The 20698-nt window shown below is 37.6% G+C and overlaps 1 protein-coding gene across 5 annotated transcripts in view; it reads left to right on the forward strand.

Moving 5' to 3' along the window:
* gcgra (glucagon receptor a) overlaps nt 1-20698 on the forward strand; it is a 100611-nt gene that overhangs the window by 26993 nt on the left and 52920 nt on the right. The gene's annotated exons all lie outside the window — the stretch shown is intronic.

The raw sequence follows: 20698 nt of genomic DNA on the forward strand, positions 1-20698 counted from the left end.
TTAATTAAATTGTAGGCTAAAATTGTTCATGAGAAGATACTTTATTTATCCGAGTTGAATCCACGGGTACACCGCGCGAGATTATTGAGACTCTATACGACAGACAGTTGATGACATTTCCTAAATTAATTTACACAGCCATTTAATCGTATTTTAATAACAACTTTGCTCATTGTACAATCAGAATAATCGTGTTTCAGAGTAGTTTCCCCCGCCGTTTTAACGTTGGTTTTAAGCTTAATATAGACTTCAGCAAATAATCACAAACAACTCGAAGCGCGAGCAGGAATGAGCGAGGGATCACTTGCAGTTTAAATGTGGTTTAAATGTTCATGTTCCCTTTTGTCAGTTGGCAGCACTCTTCACACACCTGTACTTGTACTGTCTAACGTAGTTTATCTCTCATCGATCTTTAATTGCAAAGATTTAAAAGCATATGAAGCACCACCAAACTTAAAATGATTCAGCTGCAGGTAAATCACATCTGAGCAGCTTTTCAGTACCACAACCTGCTTTTATACAACACTTTCATTAACAAGACATTGAGTAATTTACATTTCAGACATTTGGGCCATTTTTTTGTGTATATCGGTCAATAAGCGCTGTGGACATGGACAATTCGGATGTGCCGAGCTACCACTTTAGAGGGCTCCCCAAAAACCTGCTACACCACAGAGCACCACTTACATATTTTTTTAATTTTCCTAAACAATTTACTTTTTCATTTTGTGCTGTTTCATACAGCAACTTGGAAACTTGGTGTTCATTCGTGAAGTGCAAAAACGTTTGTCTGTTACTGTTGTCTGTAGAGTGAGTAGATACTGTTTTGAACTCAAACTCACCCGAACAGAACAACAACACATTCTATGAGCAAGATCTGCACTTTGTCCTAATTGTTGTGACACAGTGTGGCATGGGGCTTCTTGTCCAACGCGCGACCCCCTTTAAAGGAACAGTTCACCCAAACATACAAAGTTGAAAATGAAACTCTTTATGGTGCAGACTGAGAGGTCCTTAACTCAATACACTGTAATCACATCATTGTCTATATAGGGCATGCTGATTGGTTCCTGCTGTATAGCCAATGAGCTCGCTGCTCAGCCTTCAAAGTCAGCATTTGCTATAGCAGTTTCGGCATGCTGTTCCCCAGCTCCACTTGTATCGAGCTGCCATACCGGTGTATATATATAGTGTGTATTATCAGTAGAAAGTTCCATATTTGCAGCAGATCTATTCTGCCAAGACCAAACATATTAATATTGTCATATCCATTGCCATGCCAAATACATTGAGAGTTGAAATGACAGAAATGCAATTTGTGCCATAGTTTAATCGCTCTAATTCCAATCCAAACCTTGCATGTAGAAAAAAAAAAGATGACTGAGGCCTGTGAAAACTTCACGTGGAACACACAAGATGATATTTAGAAGAATGTCTCGACTGTTTTTGTCCATAATAATGAAAGTCAATTGGGTCCAAAACTACAATCTAGGGCTGTCAAATGATTAATCGCGATTAATCGCATCCAAAATAAAAGTTTGTGTTTACATAATATATGTGGGTGCTATATGGGTAATATATGTGGGTATATATTATTTTATATATATATAAATACACATTCATGCTTGTATATATATTTAAGAAATACTTTCATGTATATACTGTATATAGATTTATATATAATTTATATATTATATATGAAGAGTTCAGATGCAAAAGCCTCTAAGTGCCATTTGAAATTTTCTTCTAAAATGATCATTTTTATCAAGCTTGTATATTTAAGTTCAGTAAGTTCACTTAAATGGCAATGAAGATCACTTATTAATTGTCATTTAAGTGAAAATACTGAACTTAAATATACAAGCTTGAAAATTTCAAATGGCATTTAGAGGCTTTTGCATCTGAACTCTTCATATATACATTTTTTATATATAAATAAAAATGTTTTCTTAAATATACATGCATGTGTGTATATATATATATATATATATATATATATATATATATATATATACACACAAAATAATTATACACAGTGCATCCACATATATTATGTAAACACAAACTTTTATTTTGGATGCGATTAATCGCGATTAATCGTTTGGCAGCCCCACTATAATCAACTTGTTTAAGTCATTTCACATTAAATTACATTAAACTGACTTATAAAAAGGAAAATGGCTTAACTTATTTGATGATTTAAAGCAATATAAAAACACAAGATTCAACTTAATGATAATATAATTTGAAAACAAATTTGAAAAGTTGAAAATGACAACCTATTGTACTTCCACATTGTACTTAAACATTTCAAAAACAAAAACGCACAAAAAATACACTTATGACTCTTTCTGGCACCGTCCCGGTCGCGTTCTTCCTGGGAATGCTAATGGCTAGCTCTCTATGTATTATAGACTTCCTTGTTTAAAACCAGCCTAATTGAGCGGATAACCAGTCAAGCTGGCGACACTGGCTGCTTCTACGTCATGTTTATCTGGACTCAACATCTGCTTTTTCACTGTTGGAGGGAAGTGTGAGGGGGGAAAAAAAAATCAGAATTATCTAAGAGATGTTTACACATGTTACACATGCAATGCAAACATAAACCCATCCAGATTGTTTTAATGCTTGAGGAGACCTGAAGTGGCCATGACCCATTAATGCACTTAGACATTTATAGGTTTTTCTACCGGCTACAGCATCACACAGAAGCTGTTACAAGCCAAGATAGCATTTCACATCAAGCAATTAAGTACTAGAGAAAAGGTCTTTCGGATCATAGGGTATAAACCTCAAGGCATGTTTGAATAATTTGCAGCAATTTACATTTCATTTAAATTCACATGCTGGGATAGATGATTTTGTGTTGTTTCACTCTCATATTCTCTTCTCATTGAAAACCAGACCTCATTTTCTATGAATATTTGCTTATTATGACACTAAAGACAAGTCACATCTTGCATATGCATCACTTGTTGTTTCTAAACATGAAAGCTGAGTCTCCTACATGGTCTAATGATGAAAACGTGTGTAACTTGGGACCTTTGGTTGTTCTTTAAATGGAAACCTCAAGAGACTACAGAAATGAATTTCTCCACATGCCCTGATGGCGCTATCCTTTTTCATGGGCGTAGGAGTCATTTTTAATTTCTTGGCTTTGCCTAATTTAGTGAACAAATGCTTTTTATTTAATGACATCCAAAAAAAGTTTCAAAAGCCAAAAGTAAACCCAGGGCTTGAGACTAACACATGATAGCGATGGCATCAGCGCAACCAAGTTCTACAGACATGTGACGACAAAACTCAATTGTCATGCACATGATTGGTTGGAGTTGCGCTTTTCATTTTGGTTGTGATCTTGGGGATGTTTGGCTTTTGGTGTTTCCATTGAACCATATGACGAAGTACGACTGAATGATTTATGCTTGTAGGTAGATTTGCATCATGTTATGGCATTAATGCACTAAGCCCCATTAATGTACAATGCCATTCACGTCTAGCGACGCCCCTGGCGGAGATAAATAACTTATGAATTCCAGTAATGTAGAAAATGTAAGCGTGTCCAATCTATGAAATAAATATTCATGCCTATGCTTTATTCAGCCTATTTTTTCTTCTCTTTTAGAGAATTTTAAGTATGGACTAAGGAGTTAGTGCTCGGACATAAGAAAATTAATAATTTATTAATTTAGCCCATACATTTATTATAGGATTTGTTCACAACATGTCTGAAGGTATGGATGAAAAGTGTGGGAATTATGTGGGAATAGCTGTGCCCACATAAGCTGGGTTGTACTCTTAAGATTCTGGCCATGATTTGACGATCTGAGACCAATTTTGTGAATCCTAAAGGATTCGTCAGATCCTGAGGCCAAAAATCTGAAGTCATTGATTATTAGTTTGACCACAACAACAAACCAACACTTGCTCCACACACATTGTCTTCGTTTTTTTTTAGAGTTTCTTTGATAACACTTTACAATACGGGTGCATTAATATGCATTAATTCGTGCTTAACTAATGCACAGATAATCACGAGTTAATGTATAACTCTTGAAGAACTAAACCATTAATTAATGATTACTGCATCAGAAACTAATAAGGAGTCTATATGATTAATAGATGAAGTAATACATGCTGTTAATTCAATGTGTCATTGTGTATTAATTCCTTAATAACATATTTTATTGACTAATAGTGTCAATTAATGTGTTAATTACCACAATTAGTCAAAGCTATGCACTTCAACTTCCAGTTGTCTGCTTTAATTAATCATTAGCTAATGATTTGCAAAGGTATCATTATGTTATGACTTTACTTGTTGGGGCACATCATTATTAACTAGTCATTTAGTAACTGTAGTAATTTGCACATGAATTTGCACTAACAATGAAGTAATTAATCATGTATTAAGGCATACGTACCTCTGGAAGTTGAAATGCAAGGCTTTGGCTCATTCTGGTATTTAACATATTATATTTTAACTAATAGTGTAAGTTATTATGGAATTAATCCACAATTACATATTTAATTAATAACAATTCATGTATGAACTAATACATTAACGTTACAGACTCTTAATTAGTTCCTAATGTGGTACTCATTAATGAATAGCTTAGATAATCATTAGTTACACATTAATTCAGTATTATCTGTGCATTAGTTAAGCATGAATTAATGCTTATTAATGTAAAGTGTTACCGTTTCTTTTTTTTTTCCGGAAAAAAGAGGAATAAAATGAACTCTAGAAATAGTGTTTGCTTGCTAGCCACCATTTCAATCCCGTATGTAAATGCAGCACACATCACTGAACATGTGACGGACTGATGATGTAAAACTCCTCACAAGTCTTCTTGTGTGCATCTGTTTTTAATGGGTCTTGACTGCTGTTCAGTCTGACATAAATGACAACACAGTGACATGGCTTACAACGGGGATTGTCTGATCGTAAATGACTATTATAAATCATAAAGTGTGCCCCTGTCTTCAGGCTGATATATCAGTATGTGAGGTGGGAAATTGTTTCTCGTTGTTTTTGACCTTTCTGAGAGCAGTTTTCTCGTTGCTATCAGTCTATGCATAATATTTAGGGTATTTTTAGTTCTCCCATTTAAGGCAGCAAAGAGGATATTTTAAAAAGATCTTTCCATGTCTAAATCATAGGACCAAATCAGGTAACGCAGCAAAGGGGAAGATAGAGGGGAAGATCGTTTCCTTTGTGTCATATATTCTGTCCAGACACTGTTGATTTTCCTTTTACAGCATGTCAAAAAAAAATGTACAAACAAATATAGAAACAAAAGTGAAAATACAATATAAACAGTAATGAAAACATAAAGAAAAGAAAAGATGCTTGACCGAAAAGGTGTCGGCTGAAGCTTATGCTTATTGCGCCGATCCTTTTTACATTTTATTTATTTAACACACAGTACTGTACAGTAAGTCATTTTGCGAAAATGATAACTAAAAGAAAGGAAAGCTAAACTTATTCAGCTTTGTAATGCCACTTTGTAATGCCAAACTGTTTGAAATCCTTTACTGATCTGAATTTCATTCTAGACACCAATTTTAATCAGACTTCAATTTACATACTATGTTTCTTTTTCTGTGTAAACTAAATTGAATAAGTGAAATGCACAAACAAATAAATGAAATAATAGTTCCTGTTTGTCTGAACACAGCCTAAAAAACAGAACATGACTCGGTACTTAATTTAGTCTCAGATTTTCAACTCAGGTTAGTTGAAAAAAACAATCAGATTTAATCTTGCCAGATTGAAAAAGGGATGCCAGATTGTCATTTTTGCATGTGGTTTGTTTGTTGCATTGAGACAAACATTACTAACTAGGGTGGACCTCACTGCTGTTAAAAGAGTTTCAATTGTACACCCAATTTCAACTCATTCAATTAAAATTGGGCTTACAGTATGGTGTTGCGAGAGGTTGTTAGCACCAGTTGTCCTATAGGGTCTACAACGTAGGAGTTCACAAGTTCACCTAGAGTTTCATTACAAGTTCAGTGACCACACGTGCTGCAGCAGAACACACCAGGTGATAATTAGAGCAGCGTGTATCCATGTGTGCTCTCTCTGTGTACTTACAGGTGTTCAACAAGTACAAACTGTGCCTCAGAGCTGTAGGAAACAATAAGCCTTCACTTACTGAATTAGCATTGACTTCTCTGTTTTTAACCAGCTCAAATTTTATTGCCAATCATTCCTGCTTTCCTTCTTGTGGTGTGTTAAACGGATCAGCTCTGAGTTTATTAAATCTGTCCAAGTACGTGAAACACTGCACATGAAGCTGGATGCTGGTCAGGGCTCATTTAATAAAACGTTCTCAAACACACATGCTCTTTATCTCCCTGTGAAATCACATTACCGCTGTCATTTGTCCCGTGGAGGGACAGACACACTTGACGTTAACACATTCTGCCTCTGTCATCTGTGGCTTAATCAGTCTTAACCGGGCGTGACGCGGCAAGTGTTCAGCAACAAGTGATTCAACCATCCAAACTGAAAGCGTGTACGCAGTGATGACACTGTTAGAGCTGAACAGGACTTGTCTGATGTTTATTGTACAGTTATGTGGGGTTGGATTTTAGATGTAATAAATCCAAAATCTAAATGTGGTATTTGGTTTGTAATAATTAAAAAAAAAGTATTATTATTATTACATATATGTTGTTTTATATTCCGCCTCTATTGACTTTGCGGATTAAGGACTTCATGTGGCAAATGCATGTATGAAAAATCTAAATATATAAGTAACTAAATAACCGTGTCTTCAAGTTTTTGTGTCAGTTTGTCATAGCGATGGAGGCTCATTATGTATGTGGTGGTGTAGGTTGGATCAGAATAAACCAATCACAACTGACTGGGCCATCTAACCAATCAGAGAAGAGTAGACCAATAACAATAGACTGGGCCATCTGACCAATCAGAACAGAGTAGACCAATCACAACTGACTGGGTCATCTGACCAATCAGAGCAGAGTAGACCAATTACAACAGACTGGGCCTTCTGACCAATCAGAGCAGAGTAGACCAATCACAACAGACTGGGCCATCTGACCAATCAGAGCAGAGTAGACCAATTACAACAGACTGGGCCATCTGACCAATTGAAGTAGAGTAGACCAATCACAACAGACTGGGCCATCTAAACCAATCAGAGCAGAGTAGACCAATCACAACTGACTGGGTCATCTGACCAATCAGAGCAGACTAGACCAATCACAACGGAGTGGGTCATCTGACCAATCAGAGCAGAGTAGACCAATCACAACAGACTGGGCCTTCTGACCAATCAGAGCAGAGTAGACCAATTACAACAGACTGGGCCTTCTGACCAATCAGAGCAGAGTAGACCAATCACAACAGACTGGGCCATCTGACCAATTGAAGTAGAGTAGACCAATCACAACAGACTGGGCCTTCTGACACATCAGAGCAGAGTAGACCAATTACAACAGACCGGGCCATCTGACCAATTGAAGTAGAGTAGACCAATCACAACTGACTGGGTCATCTGACCAATCAGAGCAGAGTAGACCAATCACAACATACTTAGCCATCTGACCAATTGAAGTAGAGTAGACCAATCACAACAGACTGGGCCATCTGACCAATTGAAGTAGAGTAGACCAATCACAACAGACTGGGTCATCTGACCAATCAGAGCAGAGTAGACCAATTACAACTGACTGGGTCATCTGACCAATCAGAGCAGAGTAGACCAATTACAACTGACTGGGTCATCTGACCAATCAGAACAGAGTAGACCAATTACAACAGACTGGACCATCTGACCAATTGAAGTAGAGTAGACCAATCACAACTGACTGGGTCATCTGACCAATCAGAGCAGAGTAGACCAATCACAACAAACTTGGCCATCTGACCAATTAGAGCAGAGTAGACCAATCACAACTGACTGGGCCATCTGACCATTTAGAACAGAGTAGACCAATCACAACTGAGCCTTCTGACCAATTAAAGTAGAGTAGACCAATCACAACAGACTGGGCCATCTGACCAATCAGAGCAGAGTAGACCATTTACAAAAGACTGGGCCTTCTGACCAATTGAAGTAGAGTAGACCTATCACAACTGACTGGGTCATCTGACCAATCAGAGCAGAGTAGACCAATCACAACATACTTGGCCATCTGACCAATTAGAGCAGAGTAGACCAATCACAACTGACTGGGCCATCTGACCAATCAGAACAGAGTAGACCAATCACAACTGAGCCTTCTGACCAATTAAAGTAGAGTAGACCAATCACAACAGACTGGGTCATCAGACCAATCAAAGCAGAGTAGACCAATCACAACAGACTGGGTCATCAGACCAATCAAAGCAGAGGAAGCTCTCAGAGAGGAGGGATTTTCAGTCACTGTGAGAAATGAGATGATGCTGTATATGTACGTTTTGAGAAAATGCAAGTGACATTACAAAAAAAAAATATTTTTAATAAAAATGATCCAAATTTATACTGTAAAGATCATGGAAAAGTTAAAGCACGATTTTGTTAATCCCAGCTCTGCACAGACTCAGGAACTGTTTGCTCACAAGGTTTGAGTCTGATTTCGGACAGGGGTCACATGATCTCTCACTCTAATTTGCTATAAATAATGTTAAAAATTTGTTAAGATTTTTTTTAAGTTAAGAATTTGTTTAAAGAAAAAATTATAGCTACGTAGCACCAGTGGATGATCCTGACAGTATAGACTGAGGCTCAAATATCGTTCGTTCATCATCATTTTCATCAGTTTCAATACATCATCCCGCACGTTGCAGCCTCCCGTCTCTGTGAAAATTGATTTTGTTTTGATTGCGTCCATATGTCAAAGTAATCACCCGTTCCCGAAATTCATGTTATCAGTGTCTGGAAGCAACAGTGGCGGCCCACTATACGTTTCAGTGAAATCACTAAACAATGTGTAATCTAATTTGGCCCCTGCCCTTGATCCACTGACATACTGATGCAATTTTGACTTATTAAAATTAAAAATAGTAGAACTCATCACTCAAAATCGAATGAATGTTGTACTGTAAGTCATCAAATTACATTAAAATAAGAAATTACCTAAGTTCCTCACCAAGAGAGACTTAATTGTTTCTATTAAAAATCTAAACCAGTTTAAGCATTCCCACAAATGGGGATGATGGGACAAATGAAGAGTTCAGATGCAAAAGCCTCTAAGTGCCATTTGAAATTTTCTTCTAGAATGATCATTTTGATCAAGCTTGTATATTTAAGTTCAGTGATTTCACTTCAATTGCAATGATAATTACCTATTAATTGTTATTTAAGTGAAATTACTGAACTTAAATATACAAGTTTGATAAAAGAAGAAAATTTCAAATGGCATTTAGAGGCTTTTGCATCTGAACTCCTCTGCAAATCCTCTGCATTCAATAACTTTCTCTAAAAAAATACACAGTCCTATAGCATCACATACACTGACAGCATTGCTCTCTCATCTGTCCTCAGGACACATCACATCTGCCATCATTACTGCGAACCTTTCCCAACATGTTTCATTTGTAAAGAGATCGTTGTTGCATCAATAAACACATGCCTTATGTTACAACCAAGGGGAGCCTCTGATGTAAGTTTAAAAAAAAACATGAAACTTTCCAGTCATTACAAGACAAACACTGACAACGTATCAGATTTGCAAGCAATTTCACATTCGGAGTCATGATGTGTTGAATATGAGAGAGTGACAGTGATTCGGCAGCAGGTAATCACAGACATGTTGACATCCAGAACAACATCACCATTGCACGTGTGATATTACTCTTATACAGAGGTTTTACCAAATCTGGTAAGAGTTTTCTCAAATAAAGTCTTATATAGCATTTTTTAACAGTATAGACTGTTTCAAAACAGCTTTACTGTGATCATGAGAAATTAAAGTAACAGATATTGTGTTAGGCAGCTCTAGAGTAAAGTTAAGTATGTAAATCTTTAAATCGGAAATCAACTCAGAAAAAGCAGTATAAGCGTAGACCAAAGTGTTTCATTCAAAGTGCTCTTTGGTGGTATACAATAGTTTTGTATGAGGTACAGATTAAAATGTAAGATGATAATAATTGAAAATCTTATCCGGATCCACTCCGTGAAGGTATACATCACCCAAAACATGGCATGTCTCAGTCAGGGACAAAGAAATTGAGAGCTAGGGTTTCACTATAAACCGTGATAAAATGTACTGACGGTTAGTATTATCGTTTAAAATTTAATTATCATTAAAACCGTGTTTGATTATCGCGATTTTAATAACTCACTGAATCCTGTCGGCCAGTCTGACGCAGGCGTGCAGCACGCAATATTTTTTTCAATTACTATTCGAGAAGGAATGGCGGAAGGCAGTGACCGTGCTCGGGAGGTTTTTCAGCCTTTTAAGAGGACCAAATCTGAGGTGTGGTCATATTTTGGGTTTTACAAAAGTCCTGAGGGAAACTTGATCGAGGATGGTCACCCTGTCTGCCGAACAAAAAGTCACTGCAATAGAAACACTTCAAATCTGCCGAGTCGTCTTGTGGGATCATCACCCGAACGCAAGGCAAGTTAACTTTGACCTTAATACCAAAACTACGTCTGGGAAACAATTGGGCACGAAATGTTGTTTTGAGTTGAAACATTTTATGTCACTCACTTGAAATAGACGTGAAGCTTCCGCGAAGAAAAGTTCGTAGCAAGTGGATTTGAGCCAAAGACGAACGAACAACTTCAAACAAGACTAAGAGTGATATTTTAAGGGATAGTAAAGTATAGATACAAGACGGCAAGTTGTATTTGAATGAAACAAGAGCGCGCGTCCGTTGTGATATGGATGTGCGCTGTGTAATAATGCGGTGCTATTGACGACGGGCATTATAAAGAAGCAAATGCCATGGAATAGAATCTTGCTTAAAAAAAACTGCATAGAGAGGCTTGTTTTATTTGTTGTTTGTTGATTTTCAATTATAAAACTTGTTGAAATGTTTTCAGTGTGAGCATCAGTTCTTTTTGAGCACTTTCATCAATTTTTAACAAAACCTTGATAATATTGATAATCACGATTATTTTGGACACTATAATCGTGATATGAAATTTTCATACCGTCCCATCCCTATTGAGAGCCAGCGATCATTGATATCTCTAAAGTGAAACCTTTCTGTAGTCACACAGAATGAAGTGAATGAGGCAACATCATCAAATGCATTGAAAGAATCAACCCGTCAATTCCATCGAAAAAAAATGGATTTTAAACTTTTGTTCATAAATGATTTACATTTAAGATGCTGTCAGTATGACAATATTGTACATTTGAATGCCTATGCACAATAATACAGTGCATGATGTTTTTTTTGTTTGTTTTTTTAATATATAATTTGTGTATATGTCTAAGGTACTGTTAAAGGGCAAGTGTTGTTTTATTAGGATCATATCTTGCCTGGAGGGAGTAACTGGACCGATTACAGCTGTAGTGATTTGGTGAGACACACTGTAACATGCATGCTTTTATTTTTTAGGTCACAGTTTATATTAGGTGTGCCTATATATTGTGTTGTTGTTGTGTTGTAAAACAGCTGCTATTGAGATAGGATATACAGTTTGAGAGGTTTGTGGTATTTGGTTTAACGGTGGGTTAAGGGGTAAAGGAAGAGTGTAATTAAATACTTAAAGCTGTGTAATTAATTACAGCTAATTGTATTATTTTTAAATATGAACAATATAAAATCACATGTACAATTGTACCGTATTTACAGTGCATTTTATCCTATGAATGATTTAAATGTTAATACACAGTCAAGACTCTTAATAAAAACTTCCAAGCTCCAAAAAACGCCATTATATTATCACAAAGGTCCATATGACCCGTATGATGGGCTGAGATTTAAGTCGTTATTTGATTTTGGCTAAATTATTATTTTTAACATGCCATTTTATTCCATCTTAAAATCTGAAATGCTTAAAAAAACATTGAAAATGATGAAGCCGTGGTCTTGTTGTGTGAGCACGTCCGGCACTTTTGCGAAATGCCATAATACTTGATAAAATGTAAGCCATTGTTTTTTATTGTTTTTAAAATAATTGAACCCATTATTATTCATGGACAGCTTGATGAATAACGGTCATGCTGTCTTTGGCTCAAATTAATTACCTGTACATTTATTTAATTGTGTGCGAACCTGTCAATGCACCGGAGCTCTTGCACAGACTGAAGTGTTTCTGTCATCGCGCGTGGCATTTATTCTGTTAAATTGAACTTCCATGAGTGGCACTCAGCGAGAGGCTGACAAACATCATGGTGACTTGCGTCATCGGAGTGGGCTCCCGATGTCCGTGTGTTTGGCATGTTCAGTGTTATTGTGTAAACTAACAGAAAGAGCTGACCTTGATCTATGCCCTGCGTTCTGACGGCTGAACCCTGATCTACTGGACTCAAACACACTCTCTATGTACTGCTATACTGGTTTCTTGTTTAGAGTTTTATTAGAGTTGCACACCGACACCAATCATGCTTAAAATATGACGAGAAGCACAAGACACTCGTTCATTCTCATTTTCAAATCAAGTGTTGTAAGTTTTCATATGGAGATTTGATTTGCATTTGCTTTGGCTTTTTTTCCTCTCTTTCGCTATTTTTAACCTCCACCATGATTTGGCGATTGCATTAGCAAGCCTATATCAGCTCTACAGCAGTGTGCTTTAACAAACATGTTTACATCTCACACTGAGAACTAAGATGTTGATTGTTTATTATGTTAAGATTATCACACCGCAAGGCCGTTTATGCGATGCAAACATACAAATGTAGGTAACAAATCATGCACCATGTTAGTGTTGTGAGGTCATAAACCATTTTATAAGGATTTTTTTAAATACAGCTTTAGTTTATATATATAGCTATATATATATATATATATATATATATATATATATATATATATATATATATTTATAAAAGTTGTTTGCACATGTCTGCACAGATCAAGGAAATCCAGGGCATCTGCATTCAACAGCATGGGGAGAATGAGACAGGTCGGTACAGTTATTATTCTTTGTTGAATAACTCTGGTGGAATAAACATTAATATAATCCTACTAGGTGCAAATTGATTGAACTCACCTCTGAATGAAAAATTAAATCCTGTCAATTCAAGCTTTCATTCAAGAGCGAGTTTAATAAACAGAATTTCTTAAACGCACTTCCTGCAGTCCAGCCTCTCTGTTGAATGCACTGAAATGGGTTACGTTTTATAATCAATCATAAGAGGCCACACAAAATGTTTGCATGATTTTATTGCATGAGGGTATTAAAGCTGCAGGTTTTGTGAACTAAAATTTATAAATACCACTCATGAATGAGACTAAAGCCAGTGTTGTAGTACTCGAGACTCGGACTCGTCTCGGTCTCGAGACCATATTTTAATGGTCTTGGTCTTGTCATGGACTCGTGTCCATTTGGACTCGGAATTGACTCGTACTCGAACATTTTTTTTTTTAGGACTCTGAATTATTCCCGAGTCCACTCGAGTTCAATTAAAAATATTTTTCATGATTATTAATGTATGTTAATAAAATATTTCCTTAAATTGATTGACACGCCCAGTGATTGGTGATTTTCTAGTGCGCAACTGCGCATGACAAATTGTAATAAAATTACTTTTAACACCACCCACTGTACTATGTGGCCTTTTTACCCTAAACTGATCATATTTTTTAAACTCTAAGAAAATTCAATTCTCTAAGTAAAAAAAAAAAAAAAAAAAAAAAGACTTCTCTAAGTAAATAAAAGTAAATTAGGTAATCAACCCTCACTGGTCTCGGTCTCGACTCGGACTTGACCGTCTCTGGTCTCGGACTCGACTCGGACTCGACTCTCTATGGACTCGGTCTTGACTCGAGTGAGGTGGTCTCGACTACAACACTGACTAAAGCAGAACCCTGTCCTGACACACACTGTGATCTGATGGCTTGGGTGGTGGCTTAGGCGAAAAGCAAATGTTTTGTGTGTGTGCGCAATAATTATCAAAGACATCTGAGACATGTTTTATTATATTTATGTACCATAGAAATAATTATTATTATTAGAGCCAGACTGATTTATCGGCAGGCCGATATTATCGGCCGATTTTAGACATTTTCCAAACTATCGGTATCGGCAGTTATAATGGCCGATAAATTTCAAAAATAAAATAAAAACGGACGAAACACGCGTTTCAACCATTTCATGAGTGTTGCAGTTGTATAGTTTGTCCACCAGAGGGCACTCTACACTGTCCTTGTCGACACTCGTGTATAACGCGCCACACATCCTGCGACCCGCTGATCCAGCCATGGTTTGATGTAGCTTGATGGAAAGAATTTAAAAACTGCAGGTAAAGGGATAAGCAAGCTGATATTTTAATTATAAGGTAGCTTATAAGGCAATGTAGGGACTAATTATTATTTTATTTATCAGAACTTTAAAATATTTGTATTTTCCTCTGTTCTGTTGTGACAATAAATTATGCATTATTATATTATTTTAGTTAAAACTCATAAATAACTTGAAATAACTAATGTTAGGGAAATCTGTTAATGTTTTGTTGCGCGTTTCTAAATTTTTAATTTTTTTTTTAAATATCGGCCGATATATCGGAATATCGGATTTTAAAACCAACAAATATTTGTATCGGTATCGGCCTTCAAAATCCTTTATCGGTCGGGCTCTAATTATTATAGGTTAGTTTCTCAGTCATTTTTATGGACAGTATGTCAGGAGTCTTCAAATAGATACCACGAGATGTAATGACAATTGTAGCACCAGTTCACCTTTTCTACAGGTAGAAGTGAGCAGCGCATCAAAACAACAGAGCGGTTCACACCACAAGTGCTTTGAGAACTATATCCTCTAATATTTTTATCGAGAGCCAAACGCATGTCATTCAAGCCCTTTTGGTTCTGTGAACGTTGCTTCTCTCTCCTGCTAAAGACACTAGAGTTTCATTTTAAGAGCTGCAGATGACGCTGTTATTTTAAAGAGGTGTTATAATGCCCCTGGCTTGACTCACTGATGAATAAACAGTATTGAACGATTTTGAGAGAAAGATTGTTGCAGAAATTGCTGCTTGGTAGCTTGATCGATTTATTTTCAGACGTTCATCGAGGCCAGGTCTGTATTGGCCCAAGTTGAGGAAACAGTCGTCGGTGAAATGTTGGGAGGTTACCTTTCAGCCCAGATCAGCCCATCTGAGTTTTCATTTTCTCAAAGCCAGAGAAAGATAGTCAAAGCTCGGTTTACACCAATTGAAATTTCGAACCACTGGTGGACCATATACAGGCTAGGGCAGGGGTAGGCAAGTTCAGTCCTTGAGCCAAACTCTAGGCTCTCTAGGACTGAACTTGCCTACCCCTGGGCTAGGGGAACTCATTTTAATGTTAAAAAAATTCATGCCAGTATTCTTAAAATAAGCGCAGCATTTCTCACACCCTCTCACAAATTTCTGAGATTCCTGCATACATTAGTGAAGAACTTTGTAATGGTTGATTGCATTCAGTCGTTTCTGCTTTCTCTCATTCTTACTCTTTGTCTAGCTCTGTCATATTTTTCCAGACTTGCTCTGGAATACATCCCAGCTAATTAGCATGAATTCAAACAACTTTCACCGTCACACTAGCTTACACTCTTCACGTTTCATGTCAGACTGGCCATCTTTGGACTGTCGCCCTTAGTGGAAGCGTGCTCATCCATCCTTGTGAAGGATGGTCGGTTCACCTAGGCTGGAGTTTCGCCATCAGCAATCTTGCTTGTTGTCTTTGAGAAACTGAAGCCATTCTCAACCAGCCATGCCAAGAGGATAAAGAGAATTATACATTTAAAATAAATAAATATGAAGACTGTAATGATGCTGAAAATTAAGTGTCGCCACCACTAATGGAAAACAAAAACATTTTAAGATATATCACAATAGAAAAAAGTCATTTTAACTGGTAACAATATTTCACTTTATTACAGTTTTACTGTATTTTCGATCAAATAATTGACCCTTCGCTAAGCCACGCCCGAAAACCGCCACTGGCCAATCATGTCTTAGCAACCGTAACTATGCGCGGGAGGTCTGGCAAGCTTTCGAACGAGGGAACATGCTGAAGCATTGTGCGTATGGATTGTGCAAATCTGATACCGGTATACTAAAAGTTTGGACGGGGGAGAGGAATTGTTTTCCTTCCAGAAAATCTAAAAGCCATGGGGAGAAATGATTGGCGTGATCTAGCATCTATGTGCGAGATCCATTCTGGTAAATGTCGACATGCTTAACAAAAACACCTACAGTATTGCTTGGAAATATCGACGGTTCTTTGGTCATAATGATATAACGTAAAATAAGACGATTAAAGAAACAAGACAAAGGCTCACTGACATACTTTAAAATATAATTCAGTATTTTGTTAATCGACGTCCTACTAACGTTAACGTTACCCCTTAACGTAACCCAATCCGATCGCGGCTCTCCCGGTATTAGTGTTATTCCACACGATTTATTGATAAGCTGTTTGATTTATAATTATTAAGATTATTTTCACATACCCTGCTGTGTATGAACATAGCTGTTACTCAATTTGTGTTTCCCATACGGTCAGCGTATGAGGCGCTGCTGCTTGCGCTGGGACTATAACGTTAGGCTTTAACTTCAATTTTTAAGAAATTATTCTCTAATCGGTTGCATATAATGTTGTGAATATATCCCTCAAATGCATACTGTAGTCCCTTTTGTCTTGCTCTCTCAGATATTTCACTTGTTCGCCGAAAATTACTAATTATCTCATTGGGAATGTCTGACACCGGGTGCATCCACACTATAATAGATGGGCCAGCCGTGAAAGCTTGACAGGCGTAGCAACAGTAACTAGGGAGGGTGGGGCTTAGCGAAGGGTCAATTGCAACCTTGGTGAGGCCACAAACTTTTTAACTGTGTTCCCATAGAGTTGAACTTATGACATTGGTGTTGCTATCTTTATGCGTTGATCCATAGCTTCAGTGTATATAACCAAAAGGGACATTTACAGTAAATAAACAATCATTGGAAGCTAAGCGGGTAAGAAGCTAACCTGATGTCCCCATTTATTTCTTAAATTCCTTAATGCTCTTCAAGAATTCAAGGTTCAATCAGATTTAGGTGCGTCGTAAAGCACTTGTCCTATGATTATATCCTTAGTTGTGTCTTGTTATTTGAACTTAGTATTGTTTTTCCTGACCTTGTCAGAAAATACTTCAATAATTTCTTGATCACAACCCCTAGGTTAAAAGAGTTGCTCTGCCATAGTCCTCTACCTTCATTAAAGGAAAATTCCATTCTGAATCGCTTTTTGCTCTAGTTTGTCCTGAAGGGAGATAAATTATACGATAGCTGGGAAGATAACATTGCTTGGTATGTACAGCTGCATGGCTGGATGCTTAATTTGATAAATCCATTATTTATGTTCTGAGGCGCTTGTATGCCAGCTTCTGAAAACTTCATTGGAGAGACACGGCGCAGTGTCACCCTAAACTATGCTTCTCTCCCAAACATTTGGGAACAAATGAGACCTTCCTCTCTGCCCAAAATAAGAATGGAAGTTCGAGAGCCCCGGGCAATCTGATGTGGTTTACATAAGTGTGTGTTTGTGTGTTTATGAGAGCATCTGGCAGGGCATATGGGAGCATGTCTTTAAAAAAAGTGGAAGTGTGATTCAGGGAAACACAAAATGGGAAAGACAGGAGAGGAGAAACCCCTTACAAAGAAAAGACTAAATGAAACAAAAAGCAGAGGAAGCAAATGTATTATTCCACAGAAGTGGAAGTGAACGATCTAAATGGGAATTTAGATATTCCAGCCAATGTGACCGGAGCTCTGGGCATGTCAGACAGTTCCTCCTCTTTACATGTCATTTTACAAAGACTTCAGGAGCACAAGGGGTGCCTATACAGAGCCTCTAGCCCATCTTTCCCTGTGTGCTGTCCAAAACTGCCCTGACGTCTGTCCGAGAAAATGTAATTGACTTCTAACCATAGCGCATTAGACTTGTCATCTAGAACATGCACATGTCAAATAAATTAAACCAAACACTACTGTTCAAATATTATAAAGTACTTTGCATGTGCTATAAGGCGCTTTTCCACTGCATAGTACGGTACGGTTCGGCTCAGTACGCTTCGACTCGGCGCGGAACAGTTCGGCTCGCTTTGCGTTTCCACTGCAGTAGTACCCCTTCAAACAGTGTTGTAGTACTCGAGTCTCGGACTCGGTCTCGAGACCATATTTTAATGGTCTTGGTCTTGTCATGGACTCGTGTCCATTTGGACTCGGAATTGACTCGTACTCGAACATTTTTTTTTTAGGACTCGGACTTATTCCCGAGTCCACTCGAGTTTAATTAAAAATATTTTTCATGATTAAATGTATGTTAATAAAACATTTCTTTAAATTGATTGACACGCCCAGTGATTGGTGATTTTCTAGTGCGCAACTGCGCATGACAAATTGTAATAAAATTACTTTTAACACCACCTACTATGTGGCCTTTTTACCATAAACTGATCATATTTGAACTCTAAGTAAATTTAGTAAAATAAAAAAAAGATTTCTCTAAGTAAATAAAAGTAAATTAGGTAATCAACCCTCACTGGTCTTGGACTCGACTCTCTATGGACTCGGTCTTGACTCGGACTCGAGTGAGGTGGTCTCGACTACAACACTGCCTTCAAAGTGTGTGGGACTGATCGTTATTTGCGCGCGCCTCTACTGCCATGACATCATCTTAAAAGCGCCACATTTTCAAACCCACAACACAGGAACAATGGAGACTATCGAGGGGATGGTGTTCCTGATTCTCGGTATGTGGTTGTTTTTAACTGCTAGACGGAAAAATGTGTTTAAAATGAGGCTGATGGCAGCAAAACAAAAATACTGCTAACAAAGTGTCTCGTGTCGCAAATCCAATGACGCTAGTAGTGACGCTGGTAGTGACGATTCTGTCTGACCAATCAGTGGTCTGCAGTGTTTCACGTCACATTTTAGTACCGGTACGGTACGCTTGGAACCTCAACAGACCAGGTACCATTTAAAGCGACCTGAAGCGAACCGTACTGTACCGTACCATGCAGTGGAAAAGCACCACAAGTGAGCCGTACCGAACCGAACCGTACCGTACTATGCAGTGGAAAAGCGCCATTAGTATGTTAATCAACAACTCGAAAAGTGTACTTTAAACATAGACAGTATAAGAAGTGGACAGAGCCATCTCATTGGAACTCAATTGAGACAAGTAAAGCCCATTTTTAGCGATATTTTAGGACTTCCGTTCCTGACGCGCAGACTCAAACTGACTCAAACAGAGCTTGACGACGTTGATGTGACGTGAACAACCCGTCTGTCTTCTAGTGGCTGTGGCATGATAAATCTGAATCAATCCCTTCTGAAACTTGCAGAGGCGGAGAGTGTGCGTAGGAGCTGTCCATGAGCTAGGAGAAGCTTTTGCTAGGTATTCTGATTAATTATTTTGTCATTTTGCCTCCACGATTGCGTGCGAGCTTCTTCTCCTGTCCATACGGTAATCTCTCTACTGTGCGACAAAGAGTCGCTTGGTTATGACGCAATCTAGGGCCATAACATAAGCTACAAGGTAATGGAGCATTTTTTACATCGTCGTGTTTCTTTAGAAATAAATAATGGACAAATGGAGTCAAACGCCTCAGATGTAAAGGTAAATCGCTGTCAAAGTGACGCCAAAATGAATGGGAGTCAATGGAAATGCTAACTCAAGTGAAGTTCTGCTACAAGATGGCGGCACCCGGCCAGCTTCAACTTCCGGTCGATGACTTTAAAGCATGACAACAGAGGATTAAAACAATGATTTAAAATATACTTTAAACTAAAACTTTTGATTTGACATTATTAAAAAGTGCATTTTTAAAAGATTAAGAAACATGTGCCATGAAACTGTTTTTAAATACACTCATTTTGAAATAATCTTTGAAAAGATTTAAAGTACACTGTACTTTAAATGTGTAGTACTTTTCACTGTACTTTTCAGTACAATTAGGCACTCTTCTTTTCACAGAGACCTGAGGTTCTTTCAGAAAAAAAAAAAAAAAATCCTGGCTAACTGGAAAATAAGATGTGCTTAACGTAACACCTACAGCAAGTCTCTCTCTCTCTCTCTCTCTCTCTCTCTCTCTCTCTCTCTCTCTCTCCTGGGGGGGGGAGGGGCTGTTTTTCTTTTATTCTGGGGGTTAAATATAGTCGAAACAAGAGGTATGTATGTCAATCGCTGAATGTTATTTTGGGACAAGCAAAATTGGCCATATATACTAGTAGGAAACATAAAATAGAGCAAAAGCCTTGCCAACGCATCACTGTTGTTGCTTTAAGGTGTGTTCATAATTATATTTTTGTTGTAAAAGTTGTGTGAATTATTAAATTTCTTAATCTCTGTCTCTCTCCCTGTCTCTGTCTCTCTCTCTCTCTCTCTCTCTCTCTCTCTCTCTCTCTCTCTCTCTCTCTCTCTCTCTCTCTCTCTCTCTCTCTCTCTCGGTGTATGTGTGTATGTGTGTTTAACAAGCTTGTCTACATCTTCCCTTTTTTTCTGGGTCTCGTTCCACTGCTGGTCAGTCGGGGTGATTTCTTTGGGTCCTTGTCATCTCAGCATTTCCTTATACCTGCTATTAACTTG

This window comes from Pimephales promelas, chromosome 3 (genome assembly GCF_988280905.1).
Source record: "Pimephales promelas chromosome 3, fPimPro1.hap1.1, whole genome shotgun sequence".
NCBI lineage: Eukaryota > Metazoa > Chordata > Actinopteri > Cypriniformes > Leuciscidae > Pimephales > Pimephales promelas.